The 25397-nt window shown below is 42.6% G+C and overlaps 1 long non-coding RNA gene across 1 annotated transcript in view; it reads right to left on the bottom strand.

Moving 5' to 3' along the window:
• Positions 1–1241: 1241 nt before the first annotated feature.
• LOC134810277 (uncharacterized) overlaps positions 1242–25397 on the bottom strand; it is a 45982-nt gene continuing 21826 nt past the window's right edge. Inside the window, exons 2-4 of the long non-coding RNA XR_010157919.1 lie at positions 12603–12670; positions 1837–1866; positions 1242–1654 (exon numbers count right to left, since the gene is read on the bottom strand). This is a non-coding gene — a long non-coding RNA (uncharacterized LOC134810277). The remainder of the gene's footprint in view (positions 1655–1836; positions 1867–12602; positions 12671–25397) is intronic.

Raw genomic sequence — 25397 nt, 5'->3', positions numbered from 1 at the left:
CAGAATATTACTCTAAGTATGTTTTTACCCTTAGAATACAGCACTAATTTCTGTTATTTTTCAGTTTTCATAACAATTTTTGAGCATATTGCTCATTCCAGTTTGAATAAACAGAAATTTGGGCTTAGATGTTATTTCATGTTAATCAGAGCCTTAAAAGAAGCTTAGCTCAGCCAGGTGGGGTGGCTCACGTCTGTAAGCCCAGCACTTTGGGAGGCCGAGGTGGGCGGATCACTTAAGGTCAGGAGTTCGAGACCAGCCTGGCCAACATGGTAAAACCCCGTCTCCACTAAAAATACAAAATTAGCCAGGCTTGGTGGTGTGCGCCTGTAATCCCAGCTACTCAGGAGGCTGAAGCACGAGACTCGATTGAACCCAGGAGGCGGAGGTTGCAGTGAGCTCAGCCGAGATTGTGCCACTGCACCCCAGCCTGGGTGACAGAGCGAGATTCCGTCTCAAAAAAAAAAAAAAAAAAAAAAAAAAGCTTAGCTCTTATGTTAATATCTTTTCTGTTTTATTTTTCTTTATGATATCATTGTGTTCTCTACTATAAATTTCAGTTAATGTATTTTTTTTTTTTTTTTTGAGACGGAGTGTCTCACTGTATCGCCCAGGCTGGAGTGCAGTGGCGCGATCTCAGCTCACTGCAAACTCCGCCTCCTGGGTTCACGCCATTCTCCTGCCTCAGCCTCCTGAGTAGCTGGGACTACAGGCGACTGCCACCGCGCCCAGCTAATTTTTTGTATTTTTATTAGAGACAGGGTTTCACCGTGTTAGCCAGGATGGTCTCAATCTCCTGACTTTGTGATCCGCCTGCCTCAGCCTCCCAAAGTGCTGGGATTACAGGCGTGAGCCACCGCGCCCGGCCAATGTATTCTTGAGATTATTAGAGACGTGCAGATACACTACCTGTGCTCTCACACCACAAAAATCAACACTGAAGATGTCTGTGACCAAATGTGTGGGGATTTTTTCCCCAATAACAGGAAGCAATCAGTTCTGCCGCAGACACTAGCTGGGTGTTCTCCAATTCAATCCCGACGCTATCCACCTGGAGATAGTGTCAGATCCCACAGACTGAGGGCTCAGTCCCACAAGACCGCCTTTCCTTTAGACGCCAGTTGCAAGCCCAAGCCTGTTGAACTTCTGACCAATCCACTTCAAGTTGGGTGACCACCTCTTTATGCGCGATTAATTTGCTAAAAGTGGCTCACAAAACTCAGGGAAACACTTAGGTTTACTGATTTATTTTAAAGGCTATTTTAAAAGATACAAATAAATAGCCAGATGAAGAGATACACAGGGTGAGGTCTGAAAGGGTCCTGACTGCAGGAGCCTCAGTTCCCGTGGAGAGGGATGCGCCACCCCCCCGGCAGGCGGATGCATTCTTGTTCATTTTCTTGCAAGCCTCCAGCATTTCAGCTGTGCAAAAGTTTCCCATACCTTATCTTCTTGGGCCTTTTATGGAGATTTTTTTGGATAGGTATGATTGACAACCAAGGAGAACTGTGATTGGACAAAAAGAGTATGATCTAATGCTTATAGATTGAGTGGGGAAACCCGGTAAGGCCGAGATTCTTCCTGGCCTGTCTATGCAGCATTCCTTCTTCCCGAGTATGGGACAGGACCCCTTCGGACATGGGGGTCTTACAACCTAAAATCAGACAAGGAAAGCAGTTCAGAGAATTTCAAGTCAGAAGATTAGAATATATTTTTAGTTTCTGTAGCCTGCATGGAGGAGAAAAAGAAGATAAAAGGGGGGCAGGAGGTCAGAGAGTGAGATTCTGTTTTCTAAGGCCTAAAATGCCCCAATATTGTAACAAAAGATTGTCTCACCTTTATTGCTCTGGCGCCATTCGGAAGCTGCTTCAGGAATCAAGGACAAAAGATATGTTAAGGAACAATATGTTAAGGAAAGATATGCTTACTATTTTAGTCACTTAGGAAATTAACAAGGGCTATGGGAGTTATGAGCCAGGAATTGTGGACAAAAACCAACATACATATAATATCATACCACCCCAGTAATAATTTTCTCCCCTTTCCACTCGTTAAGTTATATTAACTAAAATATTATTAAGTAAAGTAGAAACAACCTCAATGTCCATCAACAGATTAGTGAATAAACAAAATGTGACATATTCATAAAATAGAATGTTATTCGGCATAAAAAGGAATGAAGCACTGGCCCGGTGCAGTGGCTCACACCTGTAATCTCAGCACTTTGGGAGGCCGAGGCAGGTGGATCACCTGAGGTCAGGAGTTCAAGACCAGCCTGACCAACACAGTGAAACCCTGCCTCTACTAAAAATACAAAAATTATCCAGGCCTGGTGGCACGTGCCTGTAATCCCAGCTACTCAGGAGGCTGAGGCACGAGAATCTCTTGAACCCAGGAAGTGAAGGCTGCAGTGAGCCAAGATCGCACCACTGCACTCCAGCCTGAGTGACACAGTGAGACTGTTTTGTGTTTTACGAAACAAACAAAAGAATAAAGTACTGACACATGCTAAAACATGAATGAGCCTTGAAAATATTGTTGTGCTAAGTGAAAGAAGCCAGACACAGAAGGCCACCTACTGTGTGATTCTGTTTATACGAAATGTCCAGAACAGGCAAATCCATAGAGACACAAAGTAGTTTAGCACAGTGGTCCCCAACCTTTTTGGCACCAGGGACCGGTTTTGTGGAAGACAATTTTTCCATGGACCCGTTGGGAGGTAGCAGGGAGCGGTGAGGGGATGGTTTCAGGATGAAACTGTTTTACTTTAGATCATCAGGCATCAGATTTTCATAAGGAGCACACAACCTAGATGCCTGCATGCACAGTTCACAATAGGGTTCCGGCTCCTATGAGAATCTAATGCCTCCACTGATCTGACAGGAGGCGGAGCTCAGGCGGTAATGCTCGCTGACCCACCACTCACCTCCTGCTGTGTGGCCCAGTTCCTAACAGGCCACCAACTGGTACTGGTCCACGGCCCCAGGGTTGGGGACCCCTGGTTTAGCAGTGGTTCCCAAGGGCTGGGTGGGGGAGGGGAATGGGGAGTGACTGATAATGGGAGTGGAATTTCTTTTTGGTTTTTTTTTTTTTTGAGACAGGGTCTCACTCTGTTGCCCAGGCTGGAGTGCAGTGCTGTGATCTTGTCTCACTGCAGTCTCGAACTCCCAGGCTCAAGTGATCCTCCCACTTCAGCTTCTGATATGGTTTGGCTGTGTCCCCACCCAAATCTCAGCTTGAATTGTATCTCCCAGAATTCCCACGTGTTGTGGGAGGGACCCAGGGAGAGGTAATTGAATCATGGGGGCCAATCTTTCCTGTGCTATTCTCATGATAGTGAATAAGTCTCATGAGATCTGATGGGTTTATCAGGAGTTTCTGCTTTTGCTTCTTCCTCATTTTCTCTTGCCACCGCCATGTGAGAAGTGCCTTCGCCCCCTGCCATGATTCTGAGACCTCCCCAGCCATGTGAAACTGTAAGTCCAATTAAACTTCTTTTTCTTCCAAGTCTCGGGTATGTTTTTATCAGCAACATGAAAACAGACTATTACAGCCTCCCAAGAGGCTGGGACTACAGGAGCCCACTACCACACCAGGCTATTTTTTTGGTATTTTTTTGTAGAGTCAGGATTTCATGATATTGCCCAGGCTGGTCTTGAATTCCTGGGTTCAAGCGATCCTCCTGCCTCAGCATCCCAAAGGGCTGAGATTATAGGCATGAGCCACTAGGCCTGGTGTGGATGGGATTTCTTTTTGTAGTGATGAAAATGTTTTGGAATTAGATAGTGTTGATAGTTGCATAAACACCAAATTTAAAAGGGTGAATTTTATGTTACATGAAGTATATCTCAAAAAGAAAATTAGAAATACATAAAATAATGGAGGCAAACATGCCACAGTCCTTAAAAGATTTGCATCATCTGCAAACACACACACATGCAAACACACACACACACACACATCCCACAAATGTCTGTATCTCACAACAGCCATCTTTATTTAAACTTGCTCAATTTCATTTGGATAGGACTGAAAGAATTATATAATTAAAATTGGATGACTTTGTTAAAAACAAGCTAACTTTACTAATAAAATGGAAGATGTATAGGCCAATCTATAGAGACAGAAGGTAGATTAGTGGTTGCCTGGGGCTGGGGCTTGGACCAAGGACTGAGTGTAAATGGGCATGAAGTTTCTTTTTGACAAGATGGAAATGTTCTAAAGTTGGATTATGGTGACAGTTGTACAGCTCTGTACATTTACTAAAAATTACTGAATTGTACACAATATTACTGTATGCAAATTATACTTCAATATGTAAATTATACTGTTAAAATGCAAAGTAAATTAATAAAGGTCTACAGGCCGCACGTGGTGGCTCATGCCTGTAATCCCAGCACTTTAGGAGGCCGAGGAGGGGGCGAATCACCTGAGGTCAGGAGTTCAAGACCAGCCTGACCAACATGGAGAAACCCCGTCTCTACTAAAAATACAAAATTAGCTGGGCATGGTGGCACACGCCTGTAATCCCAGCTACTTGGGAAGCTGAGTCAGGAGAATTGCTTGAACCTGGGAGGTTGAGGTTGCGGTGAGCCGAGATTGTGCCACTGCACTCCAGCCTGGGCAACACGAGCAAAACTCCGTCTCAAAAAATAAAAATGAAAAAATAAAAAACATAAAGGCCTATGAGTTAGTCCTGGAAACAAAAGCATTGCACATACACAGGAGAAACACTGAAAGGAACTATACCAAAATTTTCCTGATGCTGTTTTTGCATGGTGGAAAATATGTTTGTTATTTTCTTCTTCATCCTTTTGGTTTTTCTAAGTTATCTATAGTGAGCAAATATTTATAAGGTATGTTATCATTAAAATGTCTTTATATTTCATGTATTTAGGCAAAAACTAAAACCTACATGTTTTTATTTAAATAGTGAACAAAAATGATTGTTATTTAACTCTAGAGCAATCTGTATACCTGATTTCTTTTGGGAGATGTTATTAGCTGAAGGACTGTCAAAATGGAGTTAAACTCACCCAATTACATGCAAACATAGCAAACTTACACTCTGGCTATAACAGAGTACCTTGGATCCCTAATACCATCACAATAGGAATAAATATCAAAGCTGTATAAAAATGCAAAACAATAATATCAACATGCAAAACAACAAAAACAGCTTCTTTAAGGCATCGGAAATCAACAAAATCAGCCAGGACTTAAGGAGCCAAGATCCTGGATAGGTGACACCAACATAAATTATTGCTTTGCCCACTTAAAGCATGTGCTAATTCCTAAACTGCAAAGTAGGGCAAGAGACTGAAAAAGCAAGCAGAAAGCAGCTGCTGAAAGACTATAAAGGTAAACAAAGGTTTTGGCAGTCTCATAATACTGGGAGAAAAACTGGAGCTCAAGGCCTGCCAAAGATGAGAAGCCGTGATAAATACTGCAGCTTTCCATTGAGAATCTTAAAGGACTAAGCCCTAGAGCAAGGTTTCTTAATATTGGTACTATTAACATTTTGGACTAGATAATTCTTTTGTATTGGGGGGCTCTCCTACATATTGTAGGATGTTTAACAGCATATCTGGCCTCTACCACTTCCAACTTGTGACAGACATCAGAAGCACACAGCCCCAGTTTGTGGCAATCAAAAATGTCCCCAGATATTGCCAAATGTTCCCTGGAGATTAAAATCACCCTCGGTTTAGAACTATTGTGCTAAGACTAAGGGACTCCAGAAATAAGCCCTCTCAAAGCTTGAAATTTAGCTTTCACTCATCTCAATCTCTGATTTGATGAACTTGCTTGGCTCTTACTAACTGCATGCTAAAAAAAAAAAAAAAAATGAAATTAATCTTCTCTGAAGGAAGATAATATCATCTAGATCTCTTATAACTTTTCCACAGTGTCTGGAATTCAATCAGTATTTAGTAGATATGTTAGAAAGGAGTAATAAATGACCAAAAACTGAGAGAAAAAATAGACAATAGAAAGAGACTCACAGGTGACCAGATACTGGAGTTACCAGAACAAAACTTTAAAGTAACCATGATTAGTGTGTTCGAGAAATCAGTTAGAAAATGGAGAATTTCATCAGAAGAATGGGATTTATATAAAAAAGAATCAAGTGGAAATTATAAAACTAAAAAAAAAAAAAAAGTTAAATTAAGCAGATAAGCACAGTCCCAAAAAAGAAGAATTGAGCCAGGTGTGGTGGCTCACACCTGTAATCCCAGCACTTTCGGAGGCTGAGGCAGGCAGGTCACTTGATCCCAGGAGTTCAAGACCAGCCTGGGCAACATGGCAAAACCCCGTCTCAACAACAACAACAACAACAACAATTTAGCTGATTGTGGTGGCATGTGCCTGTAGTCCCAGCTACTTAGGAAGCTGAGGTAGGAGGATTGTTTGAACCTAGAGATCGAGGCTGCAGTGAACCATGAACATGCTACTTCATCCCAGCCTGGGCAACAGAGTGAGACTCTGTCTCAAAAAAACAAAAAAAAGAGGCCAGGCGTGGTGGCTCACGCCTGTAATCCCAGCACTTTGGGAGGCCGAGGCGGGCGGATCACGAGGTCAGGAGATCGAGACCATCTTGGCTAACATGGTGAAACCCCGTCTCTACTAAAAATACAAAAAAAAAAAAAAATTAGCCAGGCATGGTGGCGGGCACCTGTAGTCCCAGCTACTCGGGAGGCTGAGGCAGGAGAATGGCGTGAACCTGGGAGGCGGAGCTTAGAGCGAGCCGAGACCGTGCCAGGCAACAGAGCAAGACTCCATCTCCAAAATAAATAAATAAATAATGAGAGGAATCATGAACCAGAAGATACATCAGCATAAAATATTCAAATTTAAGCATAACAAGAAAAAGTATGAATGGAAAACACAGAAAAGAGCATAAGAGATACATGAAATTTGTAGACTAATGTGTATTTAATCAGAGGTCCAAAAGGAGAAGAAAAAGAGATTAGCCACAAACCATATTTAAAGTAATAATAACTGAGAATTTAAATAAACTGATTAAAGGCATCAAAAAGCTCCATACACCCCACACTCTGAACTCCTATATGTCAGAAATTATATAAAATGTAAATCGACTAAATACTTCAATGAAAGAACAAAGATTGGCTGGGCGTGGTGGCTCATGCCTGTAATCCCAGCACTTTGGGAGGCCAAGGGGGCAGATCACGAGGTTAGGAGTTCAAGAACAGCCTGACCACCATGGCGAAACCCCGTCTCTACTAAAAATACAAAAATTAGCCAGGCATGGTGGTGCACATCTGTAATCCCAGCTACTCAGGAGGCTGAGGCACAAGAATCAATTGAACCAGGTAGGCGGAGGTTGCAGTCAGCTGAGATCGGACCACTGCACTCCACTCTGGGTGACAGAGTGAGACTCCATCTCAAAATAATAATAATAATAATAATAATAATAATAATAATAATAATAATAAAATAAAGAACAAAGATTTCAGGTCGGACACAGTGGCTCACGCTTGTAATCCCAGCATTTTGGGAGGCCGAGGCTGGTGGATCACTTGAGATCAGGAGTTTTAGACCAGCTTGGCCAACATGGTGAAACTCCATCTCTACTAAAAATACAAAGAATTAGCTGGGCGTCATGGTGCACCCCTGTAATCCTAGCTACTTGGGAGGCTGAAGCACGAGAATTGCTTGAACCTGGGAGGTGGAGGTTGCAGTGAGTCGAGATAGCACCACTGCACTCCAGCCTGGGTGACAGAGTGAGACTCCATCAAAAAAAAAAAAAAAAAAAAAAGGAACAAAGATTGAAGTCTGGAATAAAAGAAAACAACAAGTATATGCTGCTCAAAAAAAGATGCATTTTAATTATAAAGACATAGAAAGACTGAAATAAAGTGATGAAAAAAAGATATGTATACATTAACCAACATACACTAACCCAAGTAAATCTAGGGTAGTTCTACTAATATCAGATAAAGCAGACTTTACAGGAATATTTATTTGTCAAGCTCTAGAGGGGCATTACATGCATCAAAGGACAGCCAACAGAGTGAAAAGACAAACTACAGAATGGGAGAAAATATTTGCAAATCATATATCTAATAAGGAGTTAATAACCAGAATATATAAAGAACTCCCAAAACTCAACAATTTTTTAAAAAGCCAGTTAAAAAATGGGCAAAGGACTTGAATAGACATTTTTCCAAAGATGATATACAAATAGCCAACAAGCATATGAAAAGATGCTTAACATAATAAATCATTAGAGAAATGCAAATCAAACCACATTGAGATATAACCTCACACCATTAGGGTGGCTACTTTAAATTTATTTTTAATTTTAAAAAAATTTTTAATAGAGACAGGGGTCTCACTATGTTGCCCAGGTGGGTCTTGAGCTCTTGGGCTCCAGCAATCCTCCTGCCTCAGCCTCCCAAAGTGCTGGGATTACAGGAGTGAGCACCACACCCTGCCAGGATGGCTTTTTTAAGAAAGCCAAACAAATAGAAAATAACAAATGTTGGCCAGGCACAGTGGCTCACGCCTGTGATCCCAGCACTTTGGGAGGCCGAGGCAGACGATCGCGAGGTCAGGAGATCGAGACCATCCTGGCTAACACGATGAAACCCGGTCTCTACTAAAAATACAAACAAATTAGCCGGGCTAGTGGCGGGCGCCTATAGTCCCTGTTACTCAGGAGGCTGAGGCAGGAGAATGGCGTAAACCCGGAAGGCGGAGCTTGCAGCGAGCGGAGATCACGCTACTGCACTCCAGCCTGGGCGACAGAGCGAGACTCCGTCTCAAAAGAAAAAAAAAGAAAATAACAAATGTTGGCAAGCATGAAGAGCAATTGGAACACTTGTGCACTGTTGGTGGGATTGTAAAATGGTGCAGTGACTATGAAAAACAATTGGTGGCTCCTCCAAAAGTTAAAAATGTAATTCCCGCAAGATTCAGCGATTCCATTTCTGGGTATATTCCAAAAGAATTAAAGCAGAATCTCAAAGATGAGTAAATAAACAAAATGTGGTACATACTTCAATGAAATGTTATTCAGCCTTAAAAAGGAAGGAGATCCTGTCACATGCTACAACATAGATAAATCTTGAGGACACCATCCCCTTAGCGTCCCTACAACCTAACAGAGATACTTGATCAGTGTTTGATGTTGATGGAAAGAGGATGAGCAAGAGGAGGAAGGAAAGGAGGCAGGCAGAAAGGGAGGAAGAAAGAGGCACACGTAACTTGATTGGGACCAGATTATGAAATTTGCACCTGAAATGCAGGGCATGGTGTGGGGGATGAATAGGAAGCAGGAATCGCTCCCTGCTGCAATAAGAATTAAAGCCAAACTGTCTACAATAAAGGATGGCTCTGCACTGGCTCCTGCCCTCTTCTCTGGTGTCACTTTCTCCCACTGTCCTGCACCCACACTGGCTTTCTGCCCCTCTGTATTTCTTCACCTTCTCAGAGAGGCTTTTCCTAACCTCGAATTTTAAAGTAAGTCATTTCGTCTCAATAGTCTGTTTTACAGTCTCCTTAGCATTCTTCACTCTCTGAAATTCTTTTTTTTTTTTTTTTTCTTTCTGAGACAGGGTCTCACTCTGTCACCCAGGCTGGAGTGCAGTGGTACGATCATGGCTCACTGCAGCCTTGACCTCTCGGGTTCAATGTGATCCTCCCACCTCAGCCTCTCAAGTAGCCAGATAGCTGGAACCACAGACGCATGCCACCATGCCTAGATAATGTTTGTTTTGTTTGCTTGTTTGTTTGTTTTAAATAGAAACAGGGTTTCAACATTTTCCCCAGGCTGGTCTCCAACTCCTGAGCTCAAAGCGATCCTCCTGGCCCCAACCCTAAAGTGCTGGGTTTACAGGCATGAGCCACCATGCCCAGCCTGAAATTATTTCTATTTGTGTGTGTTTACTGTAAGTTTCTCCTATAGAATGAAGGCTCCAAGAGAACTGAGCTTTGCCTTGCCTCACCACTACTTCCCCAGCATCCAGAACAGGATCTACAATGCTTGATGCACAGAAGAGGCTGGATAACTATTTGCTGTGAGGGATATGCTCTTCCATACTCCACTTTAAAGATGAGAAAACAAGGCTCACAAAGGAAAAGTACCTTAGCTGAATCCATATAGCTTGGGTGGAGCTGAGATTCCATCCCAGATCTATTTAGTTCCAGAGCCTGAACTTCTTAACCACATCACTAAAACTGTACTGCACCAGTTAATGTTGACAAATAAGTTGGCATGTGTGTGATGGAGGAAGGCTCCTGGGTACAGCTGTATCATTAGGGTCTCCCTTTGGTAACGCACCGGAGGAGACCTCTAACTTCAATGGTGCGAGTGGATCTCCATGGAAACAGGTAGACTGAGTCACATAGATTTAAAATGGTGCTTCTCAAACTTGAACTAGCTTCAGAATCACTGGAGAATTTGTCAGAAATACAGATTGTGAGGCTGGGCTCAGTGGCTCACGCCTGTACTCCCAGCATTTTGGGAGGCCAAGGCAGGTGGATCACTTGAGGTCAGGAGTTCGAGACCAGCCTGGCCAACATGATGAAACCCCCCTCTCTACTAAAAATACAAAAATTAGCTGGGCATGGTGGCGCACAACTGTAATCCCAGCTACTTGGGAGGCTGAGGCAGAAGAATTGCTTGAACCTGTGAGGCGGAGGTTGCAGTGAGCCAAGACTGCACCATAGCTCTCCAGCTTGGGTGACAGAGCAAGACGCTGTCTCAAAAACAAAACAACAACAACAACAAAAACAAAAACACAGATTGTGGTTGCTCTTCCCTACCCCAGCCCCAACCACCTTGAGACCTCCCTCCCAATTTTGGATACAGTAGGCCTAAGTTGGGATTCAAGAATTTGCATTTCTAACCCCAAATCACACTTTGAGGGAAAATAAAATACTTAATTAAAATGGATGAGTGGGTAACTTTTTAAAAGTGGCTTAATTGGGGATTGATAGTTAAGTGTTAAAGCAAGTGTGTTAAATGTAAATAGTAGAATCAAAAGGACAGGCGTGTGGAGATTCACTGTAAAATCTTCCAACTTGCCTATGTTTGAAATTTTTTACAAGAAAATGCGGCAGGAACAGCAGGAGGGGGATGGGGGGACTTAATAAAAGATTAGGAACCATAATGGAATATAGGCAGCAAATTAGCAGGGACTGTGTTACTACAGAATTAAAGCAACCTGCAAAGTAATGTTAAAATTAATTACATGTATAGACTAATAAGCTGTTTACACGTCACCATCATCTAAAGACTTAATTGAGTGCTTATCTAACATGACCTTTGCTTCAGTTTGTGACAGGAAATGATTAAACAGTGTGCCAACAGAAAAACATCAATCAATTGCTGTTAGTACAGGTTAAATCCTGTGCAGTGAAGACAGAGCAGAGCTTGTATTGCAAAGTGTGTTCACTTTTTTTTCCAAGCCCGGGATGAGCACTCACAGAAAAAATATTTTGATAACAATCAGAAATTATTCAATAATCTTATACTGCAAATGCTTTCTATAGCCATTCATTCATTCATTCAATTAATTGGACAACTATTTATTAAAAGTCTACTATGTGCCAGCACTGCAGGAGACTGAAGATTCTTTTTTCTTTTTCTTTTCTTTTTTTTTTTTTTGAGATAGAGTGTTACTTTGTCACCCAGGCCGGAGTGCAATGGTACGATCTCGGCTCACTGCAACCTCCGCCTTCCAGTGACCAGTTCAAGCGATGGTCCTGCCTCAGCCTCCCAAATAGCTGGGATTACAGGCGCCTGCCGCCGCATCCAGCTAATTTTTGTATTTTTAGTAGAGATGGGGTTTCACCATGTTGACCAGGCTGGTCTTGAACTCCTGACCTGAGATGATCCACCCGCCTCGGTCTCCCATAGTGCTGGGATTATAGGCTTGAGCCACTGTGCCTGGCCAAGATTTTTTTTTAATCAATGAGTAATGTAAAAGAACACCAGCCCTCATGGAGCTTACATTCCACTAAAGAGACAAAGATCAAATAAATAAAATACAAGCCACCTGGTGTAAATGCAATGGAGAAAAATGAAGATGGGAAACAGGGTAGGGAGTGCTGGATAGGAAATGGGACTGGGTTGTAGTTCTAAATAGGATGTTTAGGAAAGGGTGTTTCCAGAAGGTAACTTTTGACTAAGACCTGAAGAAGGTAGAGGAGTGAGTCATGTAGGAATCTGAGAGAGGAACCCTTCAGGGAGAGAAACCAGCCTGTGTAAAGGCCAGAAAGTGAGAATACACCCAGGGAATCCAGCAAACAGCAAAGAAGCCACAGAAGTTGGAGGGGATGGAGCAAGGGGGCAGTGGTAGGAGCCGAGAACGGAGAAGTAGAGGTGACAGTTGGGGGGAAACTATGTCATCCTTTCAAGCCCTTGTATAAGTCACTGTGACCGCTGGAGGATTAGTGACATGATTTGCCTGACATCAAATATTTGTTATTACCAGTGCCGTGAAGATGCTGAATGAATATGGTGCTAACTCTGCCTGCAGGGAGCTGACCTGTTCCTAAGAGATGTATTCACAAACACTTAGAACACAGTGATGAATTGCAAAATATAAACCCAGTGAAGGGGAGCTGTTTACCTCTGAGGTGATCAGGGAAGGCTTCCCAGGACATGTGGATGGACGCAGAGGAGTGGATGAGATTTTGGCTGGAAAAAAAAAAAAAAATCATGGAGATGAGAGTGCAGAAGTGTACAGGGACTATAGAAGCTAGAGCTTGTAAGAGGTGGTGGAAGGTAAGACTCGGAGGCTGGGTCATTGAGGCCACCTCCAAGAAGCCCTTGAATGTTGTAAGGAGTTTGGACCTTACAGGAATGGGAAACCACCAGAATCTTTGAACATAGAAATTCGTCATTAACTATAAGGTTAATCTGGGCAGTGAGGATTCAATTTAGGTTTTTCTTTTCCTCTTTGTTCTTTTTTTTTTCAATTTTTAAAATAATTTTTAAATTTTAAATGGTGATAAAAATAACATGCAATTTACAATGTCAATCATTTTTAATTAAGTTTCAGTAGCTTCTGTGGTGTTAAGTATGATTACATTGTGGTACAACAGGTCTCCAGAACTTTTTCATCTTGCAGAAATGAAACTGTGCCCATTGAACAGAAATTGCCCATTTTCTTCTCCCCCAAGTCCCTGGCAACCATCATTCTACTTTCTGTCTCTATGTATTTGAATACTCTAGGTACCTCCTATAAGTGGATTCATACATTTGTCGTTTGTGACTAGCTTATTTCACTGAGAATAATGTCCTCAAGGTTTATTTATTTAATTTATTTATTTACTTTTTGAAACCAAGTCTCACTCTGTTGCCCAGGCTGGAGTTCAGTGGCGCGATCTCGGCTCACTGCAACCTCTGTCTCCCAGGTTCAAGTGATTCTGCCTCCTGAGTAGCTGGGATTACAGATGTGTAGCACCACGCCCGACTAATTTTTATATTTTTAGTAGAGACGGGGTTTCACCATGTTGTCCAGGCTGGTCTTGAACTCCTGACCTCAGGTGATCCACCTGCCTTGGCCTCCCAAAGTGCTGGGATTATAGGCGTGAGCCACTGCACCTGGCCTTGATGTCCTTCCTTTTTAAGGCTGAATAATATTCCACTGGATGTATAGACCACAGTTTGTTTATCCGTCCATCCACAAATGCATACTTGAATTGCTTCCATCTTCTGGCTATTGTGAATAATGCTGCGATGAACATGGGTATGCAAATGCTTCTTTGAGATCTTGCTTCCCATTCTTTTGGATGCCCAGAAGTGGAATTGCTAGATCAAATGGTAATTCTGGTTTTAATTTTTTGAGAAGCCACTATACTATTTCCATAGCAGCTGCACCAGTTTACATTCACAGCAACAGTGCACAGAGTTCCAATTTCTCCACATGCTTACTGACACTTATTATTTTCTGTGTTTTTGATAGTAGACACCTACAGTGGGTGTGAGATTTCCTTTGTTGGTGGTGGCTTTGTGTTTTGTTTTTTGAGTTAGGGTCTTGCTTTGTCACCCAGACTGGAGGGCTGTGTTGTGATCACAGCTCACTGCACCCTCGAACTCCTGGGCTCAGGCCATCCTCCCACCTCATGCTCCCAAAGTGCTAGGAACACAGATGTGAGCCACCATGGCTGGCCTCTGTTGTTTTTAATTGAAGTAGTTAGTACCCTCCAATTCCCTTCACCCCTTCTCATTGTCACCATCCTGATCTCCACACCAAGCGGACTTGCACTAACTGCTCCTATTTCTAGTTTTCTAGAATCAGCCATAACACATAGGAGTCCAAGCTGGAGAAACTTGGATTATCTGAGGCCCTTCCTTCCCAACATGTCACTGCATTTTCTTTTACTTAACATTTCATAGCATAAAATTTGCTTCTCTGCTAGGTTCTGTGAACATAATGCGTATTTTAACCAGATTTAACAAAAAAAATTTCAAAATCCAAGAGAGAAAGGCATTTTATTTGCAGTTCCCTTAAAAGTGAAAGTGGAGCTCAGTGCCCTCTGGGCAGGATGATTGCAGCCTGAACAACAGGTTGATTTTGGCCTCTAACGATCCAGACTTAAAGTGCATCCCATTTTTATTGTTTGACTGTTAAGATGTGTGACTCTAGTTGATTAGATAAGGAATTCTAAGCAAGGCAGCGCAAGGGTGGAGGAGGAAGATGATAACATTAAAGGCTTTTCTCTTTCAGTGCCTGATCTCAGAAGGTCTCCATCATCCTCTGAATTTCCGTCATAAAGATCCACTTAATAACCATGTCCTTGGCAAGTGTTGATTCTTGTTTTAAAGTTTTCTGTTTTGAGTAAAAAAGTCTTTAATTTTTTTTCATCTGCCTTAAAAAAAACTGCGGTAAAGTGCCCTGGGCCAAATTCTGCCCTTAGTTACTATTTCTATGGCATTTGTATTGTACACATAAGCAAAGTCTGAGGTTGATTCTGGCATGAACTTTTAACAATAACAACTTCCATCTGTATGTCATTTGATATTGTGAAAGTGATTACCTGTACAGTTGCTCATTTGATCCACACATACACAAAAACTGTGCAATAGATAAGCCAGAAATATTTTACAGGTGAAGTAACTGAAACTCAAGGGAGGTTAAGTGGCTGACGGAGGGCCACACAAGCACAAGTGGGTCTCAAGCCCAGATTTCCTGATTCTTAAACCTATGCCAAGGAGGGTGTGGTTTTGGCAATTATGAAATTACCAATACATACACAAAGATTATTATATTCTTCTCATAACATATGTGGTGCTTCCAAGATACATGAAAAGTGGGAAAGAAAACATAATTAAGTGACATAAACCAAATTTGTGAAATACAGGACACGGGTAAGTACTTTGCAAGAACTATTGGGAAGGAATACAATAAATTGCAAACTACTAGAGGGCAGTGGCTGAGGTTAATTTGTCTTTGTATTTTAGATCATCCTCAAGTGCACATCTTGCACTTAGTTGAGTACTGACTGAATGAAGGAATCAGTGAACACAGCTACCTGGAGTCCTAGAGGAACAGGCTTTGATGTGGCTGGGAGAACTTTCAAGTTCTCCCAAGAATAAAAGCCCCAACTGGTTAACCGGAGCCTGATTGTGCACAGCCAGAGAGCAGGAAGAGAGAAGAAAGGGATAAAGAGATGGCCTTGGCTGGGCTTGGTGGCTCACGCCTGTAATCCCAGTACTTCGGGAGGCTGAGGCGGGCAGATCACGAGGTCAGGAGATCAAGACCATCTTGGCTAACACGGTGAAACCCTGTCTCTACTAAAAATACAAAAAATTACCCAGGCATGGTGGCGGGTGCCTGCAGTCCCAGCTGCTCGGGAGGCTGAGGCAGGAGAATGGCGTGAACCCAGGAGGCGGAGCTTGCAGTGAGCCAAGATCGTGCCACTGTACTCCAGCCTGGGTAACAGAGCGAGACTCCATCTCAAAAAAAAAGAGATGGCCTTGATTTGCAGTGACTCTCATTTCACCTCCCATGAGAATCATTTGGTTGATAACATATGCAACATGGGGCAGAAAACTTGTGCTGAGAATTTCCAATATTTCTAATCTACTATCATTTTTGATGCACACAGTGATGTTAATGACCTGCCAATTGATCTGAATAGCTTGTGGTCATCTGAGGTGGTGCCTGGCCCATAGCAGATGCTCAGGAAATGTTATTGACAGAACGAATGAACGTGAGGAGTTAACAAGGAGCAGACAATAATTTTCTAGGCAAGGAGGTGGCTGGCCCTGCAGAAGGAGCTGTCTTATATACTCTTTTCCCTAACTGTCATTGAAAAGTGGGACCTTTGGTGTGGAGGAATGGCACTCCTTCACTCTCCGCTTCGGACTTAGGAAAAAAATCACAAATTACAAGACAAGCCCCCTGGCAAGAGTTCTATAGGGGATTGTTTGCTGATCTCATCACAAGTAACAGCCACTGGCAATTCTGGAGTTCACTTTTTCAAATATTTACAGAGGTTTATGATGATCCATATCACAACTCAGTTTCTGATTAGGTAAGCCGTAAACTTCTAAATGAATTCATAATTTAAATGGTTAAAGGAAAACTTTTAAAAGTCTTAGGTAGGCCGGGCATGGTGGCTCATGCCTGTAATCCCAGCACTTGGGGAGGCCAGGGCGGGCAGATCACTTGAGGCCAGGAGTTTGAGACCAGCCTGGCCAACATGGCAAAACCCTGTCTCTACTAAAACTGCAAAAATTAGCCATGCATGGTGGCGTGTGCCTGTCGTGCCAGCTATTCGGGTGGCTGAGGCAGGAGAGTCACTTGAGCCTGGGAGGCAGAGGTTGCAGTGAGCCGAGATCTCATGACTGCATTCCAGCCTGGGTGACAGAGCAAGACTCCGTCTCAACAACAACAACGACAAAAAAAAAAAGAAAAAGAAAAAAGAAAAAAAAAGAAAAGAAGAAGAAAAGTCAGGTAAAATAAGAATAGAATATATTTTAAATTCTTTCATATAATGAAACATCACACCTAAATTTATTGGTTTCCTAAGGAGGTATTTTAGTATTTCCAATTTTGTTTAAAGTAAGGCTAACCTATATCTTGTAAGTGGTAATTAAGTCTGTTCATTGATGGTGCTGTTGAGTTCAACTATGTCCTTACTGATGCTTACTGATTTTCTGCTGTCAGGATCTTTTTTTTTTTTTTTTTGGACAGAGTTTTGCTCTTGTTGCCCAGGCTGGAGTGCAACAAGTTGCCTCCGCTCACTGCAACCTCCGCCTCCTGGGTTCAAGCGATTCTCCTGCCTCAGCCTCCCGAGTAGCTGGGATTACAGGCATGCGCCACCACCCCGGCTAATTTTGTATTTTTAGTAGAGACGGGGTTTCTCCGTGTTGGTCAGGCTGGTCTTGAACTCCCGACCTCAGGTGATCCACCCGCCTCGGCCTCCCAAAGTGCTGGGATTACAGGCGTGAGCCACTGCGCCCGGCCGCTGTCAGGATCTATTAATTACTAATAGAGCTGTGTTGAAGTCTTCAAGGATAATAGTGAATTAATCTGTTTCTCTTTGCAGTTCTATCAGTTTTTGCCTCACATATTTTGATGCTCTATTCTTCGGCATATACACATTAAGGACTGTTATGCCTCGTAAATAAGTGACCTCCTTTTTATTGTGTAGTGCCCCTCTTTATCCATCATTTTCCTTTTTCTGAAATTAATATAGTTGCTCCAGCATTCTTTTGGACAGTCTTAGCATGGTATGTCTTTCATCTCTTTACTTTTAACCTCTGTCTTCATACTTACTTGTTTTTTAAAATTTTGAGGGGGATTGGGGTCTCACTGTGTCACCCTGGCTGGAGTGTATTGGTGGGATTGTAGCTCACTGTAACCCTGGAACTCCAGAGCTCAAACCATCCTCCCACCATAGCTTCCCAAGTAGCGGGGACTGCAGGCATGCGTCACCACACCCTGCAAAGTTTTAAAAATTTTTATTAGAAACAGGGGTCTCACTATCTTGGCCAGGCTGGTCTTGAACTCCTGGGCTCAAGCAATCCTCCCACCTCAGAGTCTTAAAGTGTTCGGGTTACAGGTGTAACCTGGCCTCTGTCTTTATACTTCTTCACTTTTTAAGGATAATCCCACTGGATATAGAATTCTAGGTTAGTGGGGTCTTTCAACTCTTTAAATATTTCAGTCCATGTAATCCCAGCACTTGAGGAGGCCAAGGCAAAAGGACCACTTGAGCCCAGGAGTTTGAGACCAGCCTGGGCAACATACTGAGACCCTGTCTCTACTATTAAAAAAAGGAAAGGAAACAAAACAAATATTTCAGTTTGCTTTCTTCTTGCTGGCGTGGTTTTGTTTGTTTGTTTTAGATGGAATATTTCTATGTTGCCCAGTCTTGTCTGGAACTCCTGGGCTCAAGTGATCCTCCCACCTCAGCCTCCCACATAACTGAGATTACAGGCACACACACTGCTCCCAGATCATGGCTGCTGCTGCTGCTTTTTTTTTTAAGACAACATCTCACTCTGTTGCCCAGGCTGGAGTGCAGTGGTGTGATCTCAGCTCACTGCGAACTTCGCCTCCTAGGTTCAAGCAATTGTGTCTCAGCCTCCTGAGTAGCTGGGACTACAGGCACACGCCACCATGCCTGGCTAATTTTTGTGTTTTTAGTAGAGATAGGGTTTCACCATATTGGTCAGGCTGGTCTCAAACTTCTGACCTTAGGAGATCCTGCCTCGGCCTCCCAAAGTGCTGGGATTACAGGAATGAGCCACCTCGCCCAGCTCTAACATGGTTTCTTATAAGCTTCTCTGAGCTCCCTGGATCTGTGGTTTGGTGTCTGTCATTAATTTTGCAAATAATCAGCCATTATTATTTCTTACTTCAATTATTTCTCTGCCTCTTTCTCTCTTCTTCTTCTGGTATCCCAATTATATATATTTGCAACTTTTGTAATTTTCCCATAGTTAAATTGCACACACTATTCTGTTTTTATGGGTTTTTAAATCCTTTTTTCTCTTTTCATTTCAGTATAGGAAGTTTTTACTGACATATCTTCAAGTTCACTGATCCTTTTCTTCGTCATTTCCAGTCCACAGATGAGCCCATTAAGAGGTTTTAAAATTTCTGTTAGTGCTTTTACTTTCTAGCATTGCCTTTTGTTTTTTTTCTTAGAACTTTCATTTTTCTGTTCACATTTACCATCTATTCTTGCATGTTTTCTACTTTTTAAAATTAGACTTAACATATTAATTTTAGCTGTTTTAAATGCCTTATCTCATGATTCCAAAATCTGTGTCATATCTGAGTCCGATTCTGATGCTTAGTCTCTTCAGACTGTGTTTTGTTTTTAGTATGTCTTGCCCTTTTTTGCTAAAAGTGGGAATTTGATGTTTTGAACAAGAATTGTAGTAAATAGGCCTCAGTGTGAGGTTTTATGCTAATCTGGCTGAGAACTGGGCTGTGTTTAGTGTTTTATGTGCCTGTAGGTGCCAGAGACTTCAGTTTCCTTTGGTGTCCTTGTATTTTTTTTCACCCTGTTTGCTTTGGATTTCCCTAAGAACTCTTTCTTAAATAGAGTCCGTGTCTTGAAGCTCTTTTAGTTACAATCTACTGTTATTATGCTGGAACCTAGTTGGTTTGATGGTAAGGTGTGGGGAAGAGAAAGTGCTCAATAACCTTATCATTAAATCTCAGTCTTTTAGTGGGCCTGGATCCCTGGGACATGACCTTGAGAAGTGTTTCTTATCCTGTTTTTCCCTCCATTTAGGGGAAATATTAATAGAAGGCAAAAGGAGACTGGAATTGACTAACTGCCCTTCCCTCAGGTAGATAACACTCTGGTAAAGTTGTTAGTCTTGGAGAGCAGGCCTTTGTTATGGGAAACACTCTGGGTGAAATCCAAAACAGTTACTTCCCTTGCCCACCCCTGCCAGAAATATGTGGGGGCTTTTCTCAGATCTTCATCTGAGAACCAAGTGGGATTCCTGGAGGTAAAACCCACAAAGTATGGGGCACCTCTAAACTGGGCCTCCAGGAGTTACTCTAGCAATTTGTCAGAATTGCCATTGAAGTGCTATCAATGTGTGGCTCCAGTGGCTTCTGCTTCAGGTAAGCTGACCTCAGTTATTATTCTCTATATTCACCTGTCTCTCCAGATTTCAGGGTGGGGGTTTGCTCTATGACTTTATTTCTCCAGTAGGTCTTTAAAAAGTCATTAATTTTCCATTTGTTCAGCTTTTTTCTTGTTATAAGGGTAAAAGTGATGACTTCCAAGCACTTCTAAATGTCAGAGCTGAAACCAGACCTATCCTTTACTTTGAGAGACCAAATCATTCTTCCTCTCTTCTAGCTGAGTGCTGAGAAAATTAAGACAATAAGTTATCAAGGAAGGTGGTAGATGTTGGAATTCAAACGCATTATTCTTACTTCCCAACTCTTGATGCTATAAACTGTGTGCTTATCAGTTACATTCCTCCTTCGCTTTGACTGGATTATGATAGAAGAAAATATTACCAGGAAAAGAGACTGGGAACAAGCTTGTCTACTCTGCCAAGGGTTTCATTTAAGCATGAACAAACAAGTTCATGGGCACAAATCAAGGGCTTCAAAGTCTACAGGAAGGAGAGGTAGCTTCCTTGTTGAAAGAGAACCATTCATGAAATATATAATATATAAAGAGAGACAAGGGAGGCAGAGTCACTTGGCTAGATCTCAAGATCTGACTAAGCCCACTTCAAATGATGTAGTTCCACTGCTTACAGACAGAAAAGCTCAGCATTCAGCAATTGTCCCAGTGCCCAAGTCAGCCCTGAGCCTAGGGACATAAGGGTTTGAAGGAGGAACAATGGGAAAAGAGGCTGGAGGGTTTTATCCTTGGTACCTTCACACTTCTTTGTTATTCAGGCTGCCTTTCTTCCATCATGATGGCACTACCTCTTCTGTCTCCCCAAAATATTCATTCCCCAGTTTTACACATCTAGCTCTCAGCTCATGGTCAGCCACCGAAGCCTCGACGCTCATGTTCACAACACCAATATTTTTCAGCACATGCAAAGGCACACTCTTTCTAAAGAGTATTAAATTTTGACAAAGCATGCCTTAGAACAAAGAAGCTTCTAAGGTAATAACCTAGGAGACAGACAGTGTAATTTTCAGGCAAAGGATTCAACCTGTACCACTCACACCATGTCTAAAGAGATGCCAGTACACCCTTTTTATAACATGTATCAATGATTTTCCTTTCACTCCTTTTACTAGGGATGAGGGACATGATCAATAGTAACGTCCTTAAAAGAGAAAAGCAATTTGGGGAACACAGGTAAAGTGCCAAAAGGGTATATGCCTCTATAACAGAAAGCACTGAAATACAGTTCATTGGGCACCATATATCTCTTTGAAAGGACTGTCAAACACAATTATTCAGAGCATAACATTTGGCACTTTTAAAATGTTACAGAAATTTCTCCGTCGGGTGCAGTGGCACGCACCTGTAATCCCATGACTTTGGGAGGCAAAGGCGGGTGGATCACCTGAGGTCAGGAGTTGGAGACCAGCCTGGCCAACATGGCGAAACCCTGTCTCCACTAAAAATACAAAAATTAGCCGGGCGTGGTGGTGGGTACCTATAATCCCACCTCCTTGGGAGGCTGAGGCAAAAGAATACCTTGAACCTGGGAGGTGGAGGTTGCAGTGAGCCAAGATCACGCCACCAATGCACTCCACCCTGGGCCACAGAGCAAAACTCCGTCTCAAAAAAAAAAAAAGAAATTTCTCTCAGAAAGGGGAAACTTGTGATAGAATCACTTAAAAGCCAACTTAGAATAACTTCCTGGTTTTCACCTTTTTTTTGTATTTCATTTTTCACAGCTAAATTCTTATAAATTTGGGGCAAAAATATTAGAATCCAGTTTGCTTTTCTGTTCTGTGACTTTATTTTCACCCACCTCCCAAATGACTTTGAAATGGGACTTCTGAATGTCAATCCTAGACAAAAGCTAATGTTGTAAAGGAAAAAATAAATCTTTATTTTTAGCTAGAGAAAGAATTCCAAAAATTTTTCACCATTAGTGAGGAATAACATTGAGATACTTGCCATCCATACACATAGAAGCCCAAACCTGTAATGGTGCATTTAATCCTAGGCAGTTCCTTTCTAGAAAGATAGCTCAAAAATATAGGAAAATTCAAAGAGGAGTGAAAATCTAGTAAGATTCAGAGATAGTGTTAAAGAGAAATATTAAAAGATATTTTAGATACCAGATACTTATTTTTAGTTAGTTAATTAGTTGGTTGTTATAATGGCATTGGGGTTACATTTTTAAATGCTTGTAAATTCTGAGATATATGTAGATGTATATAGGAGTTAAATTATATAATACTAGGAATTTGCTTTAAAACACTTCATAAGAAAGGGAAGGAAGGGAGGGGGGAAGGGAGGGAGGGAGGGAGGAAGGAAGGAAAGAAGGAAAAAAGGAAAAAAGGAAGGGAAGAAGGCAGGGAGGGAGGGAAGGAGGGAGTGAGGGAGGGAGACAGAAGTAAAGCAAATGTGGCAAAATAGTGAATTTGAATCTAGGTGATGATGTATTCATTTCCTGTGGCTGCCGTAACAAATTACCTCAAATTGGGGGGCTTACAACAACAGAAACTTATTGTCTCACAGTTCTGGAAGCCAGAGGTCTGAAATCAAAACAGGGTCTTGCTCCCTCTGAAGGCTCTAACGGAGAATCCTTCCTGCCTCTTCCAGCTTCTGGTGGCCACAAGGGTTCTTGGCCATGGGCTCGGGCTCATAACTCCAATCCATTTCTCGTGATCACATGGCCTTCTCTTCTGTGTCTGTGTCTTCTCTGCTTCTGTCTCTTATAAGAACGCTTATCATTGAATTTAGAGCCCACTAGATAATTCAGGATGATCTCATTGTCAGATCTTTAATTATATCTGCAAAGACCTTCATTCCAAATAAAGTCACATTCATAAATTTTCAGCATCAGGACATGGGCATAACATTTTCAACCCACTACTGGACGTATGATACTATTATACTATTCTATTTTCTCTCTTTTTTAAGTAGTATTGAGTACTTTTTAAGATTTTATACTAAAAAAGTTTTTTACATTTTCGCTAAGCATTGAATTAGCAGAATTCAAATAATTTTGTATTGTATTTTGCTAAGCATTGAATATGGCAGAATTCAAAGCAGAGAACTTTATAGCTGAGGCAGAAAGTACTGGGAATGTTCAGGGAACAGAGACATGTGAACTGATAAGGAATAATAGGGAGAAGCAACTTCCTTCCTTGTTGTCAACCAAACAGACACAGATACTGTACATAAAATAGTGCAAAGGAAGCATAGAATTCTTTCCAGGCTAACCTGATTCCATTTCCACTAGCATTCCCATCAACCTTTGCCTTTCTCTTTTCTAAAGGAACTGACAATGCTGGAGAGGAGGGATACGAGAGCCTCAGGCCTTTTTGTAGAACAACATTTTAGCTTCCAAATTAGGTCATGTCTATCCTGGGCCACACTGATTCAGGCTGCTTGTCCTCACATTAATGGTAATGTGATTCTTCCTATGTCAGGGCTGGCAGGGCTAAAAGCATGTCAGGTATGTTATCCACATATCTTCCACTTTGCTTTTTAGCACCTTCATCACCTCTAGGAAGGTAACTTTCCCAGATACTAAAGTCAAGAAGCCACTCGAGCGCACTTCCTTAATTCACTTCCAAAAACGAAACCTTTTTTACTCTGGGCCCAGGACACACTCACAGCACAGAGAGCATGCAATGGGCCACGTGGTGCATGTAAGGGAGAAGGACCTTTCAATGGGAGGAACGAGGAGAAGGATGAGACTTCTTTTTTGCTTATGTTCTCTCTTCCATGTGGCTGGAAAAGTAGGAATGGCCTGGGGGATAAAAGTAAGGCTAGGGTATAGATGCTAATGTGAAAAGGGACGGCCTGGAGTTGTGCAAGTCACAACCTACACAGCTATATGTGGTGGCCCAGCTGGCCCCCACCTTATCACAGTAAGGAATACCAGATGAGGATTTAAGGTCATAGCAATATTAAAGAATGTTCATTTTAGCTGGGAGCGGTGGCTCCCACCTGTAGTCCCAACACTTGGGGAGGCCGAGGCAGGCAGATCACCTGAGGTCAGGAGTTCGAGACCAGCCTGGCGAACATGGTGAAAACCCCCTCTCTACTAAAAATAAAAAAAATTAGCCAGGCGTGGTGACAGACACCTGTAGTCCCAGCTACTCGGGAGGCTGAGGCAGAAGAATAGCTTGAACCTGGGAGGCAGAGGTTGCAGTGAGCCTAGACCACGCCATTGCACTCCAGCCTGGGTAACAGAGCAAGACTCCGTCTCAAAAAAAAAAAAAAAAAAAAAAAGAAGAATGCTCATTTAATTTCTTGCCATGCTAGCTACCCCTCAGAAAAGTGTCAGTTTCCTCAGGCTAACAAACTAACATTGCCAGGCGTGGTGGCTCATGCCTATAATCCCAGAACTTTGAGAGGCCGAGTCAGGTGGATCATCTGAGGTCAGGAGTTCGAGACCAGCCTGACCAACAAGGTGAAACCCCGTCTCTACTAAAAATACAAAAAATTAGCTGGGTGTGGTGGCAGGCTCCTGTAGTCCCAGCTACTCAGGAGGCTGAGACAGGAGAATCGCTTGAACCCAGGAGACGGAGGTTGCAGTGAGCCAAGATTGAGTCATTACACTCCAGCCTGGGTGACATAGTAAGATTCCATCTCAAAAAGAAAGAAAGAAAGAAAGAAACTAACACTGAAGCAAATAGAAGCTTTTTGGCCATTTCCAGTGTGAGATTCCCACAGCATGACTCACCCTGCCACGGAGCTCTGGAGGGGAGCACTGGTAAAGCAGCTAAAGCCTTGACTGCTGCAGTCAGCATGGCCTCCAGGAACAACAGTGCTCTGCTGAGCAGGCTCCATGGGCCCTGCCCACTGACATCCACTTGTCAAAGTGGTGGGGTTAGGCAGCATGTTTTCCACCAGCCTCTTATGGATGTGGGACCGGATGGAGCCTCTGACCTAGACAGGTATGAGCTGACTGTGACTTCTAGCCTGAACATGGCCAGACAGCTTCTTTCTGCCAGCAGCTTGAATGGAAAAGTAACAAGAAAAGGGGTCACTTAGCAGGAGAAAGAACAGAAAACAAAAGGATGCAGAGACTGATGTCCAAGTGTTACAGGATCTCTGGGGTGTCAATTTTTCTGGTGGGAAACCTCTGTGGCCGAAGCACCTTTGCCCGAGTTCTCACCCTGCATCTAGGAAGAATGAGGTACACAGACAAGTGCAGGGTGGAGAAGAAGAGTTTTATTTAGTGTTAGAACAGCTCAGAGGAGTGGGTGGCTCAGGGCAGCGGGGGGTCCTTCCTGGGGCTGCTGAGGGTGCAGGCTGCAGAGACACCCGGCTCC

This window comes from Pan troglodytes, chromosome 5 (assembly GCF_028858775.2).
Source record: "Pan troglodytes isolate AG18354 chromosome 5, NHGRI_mPanTro3-v2.0_pri, whole genome shotgun sequence".
Lineage (NCBI taxonomy): Eukaryota > Metazoa > Chordata > Mammalia > Primates > Hominidae > Pan > Pan troglodytes.
This window is presented reverse-complemented; position numbering and strand designations above follow the sequence as displayed.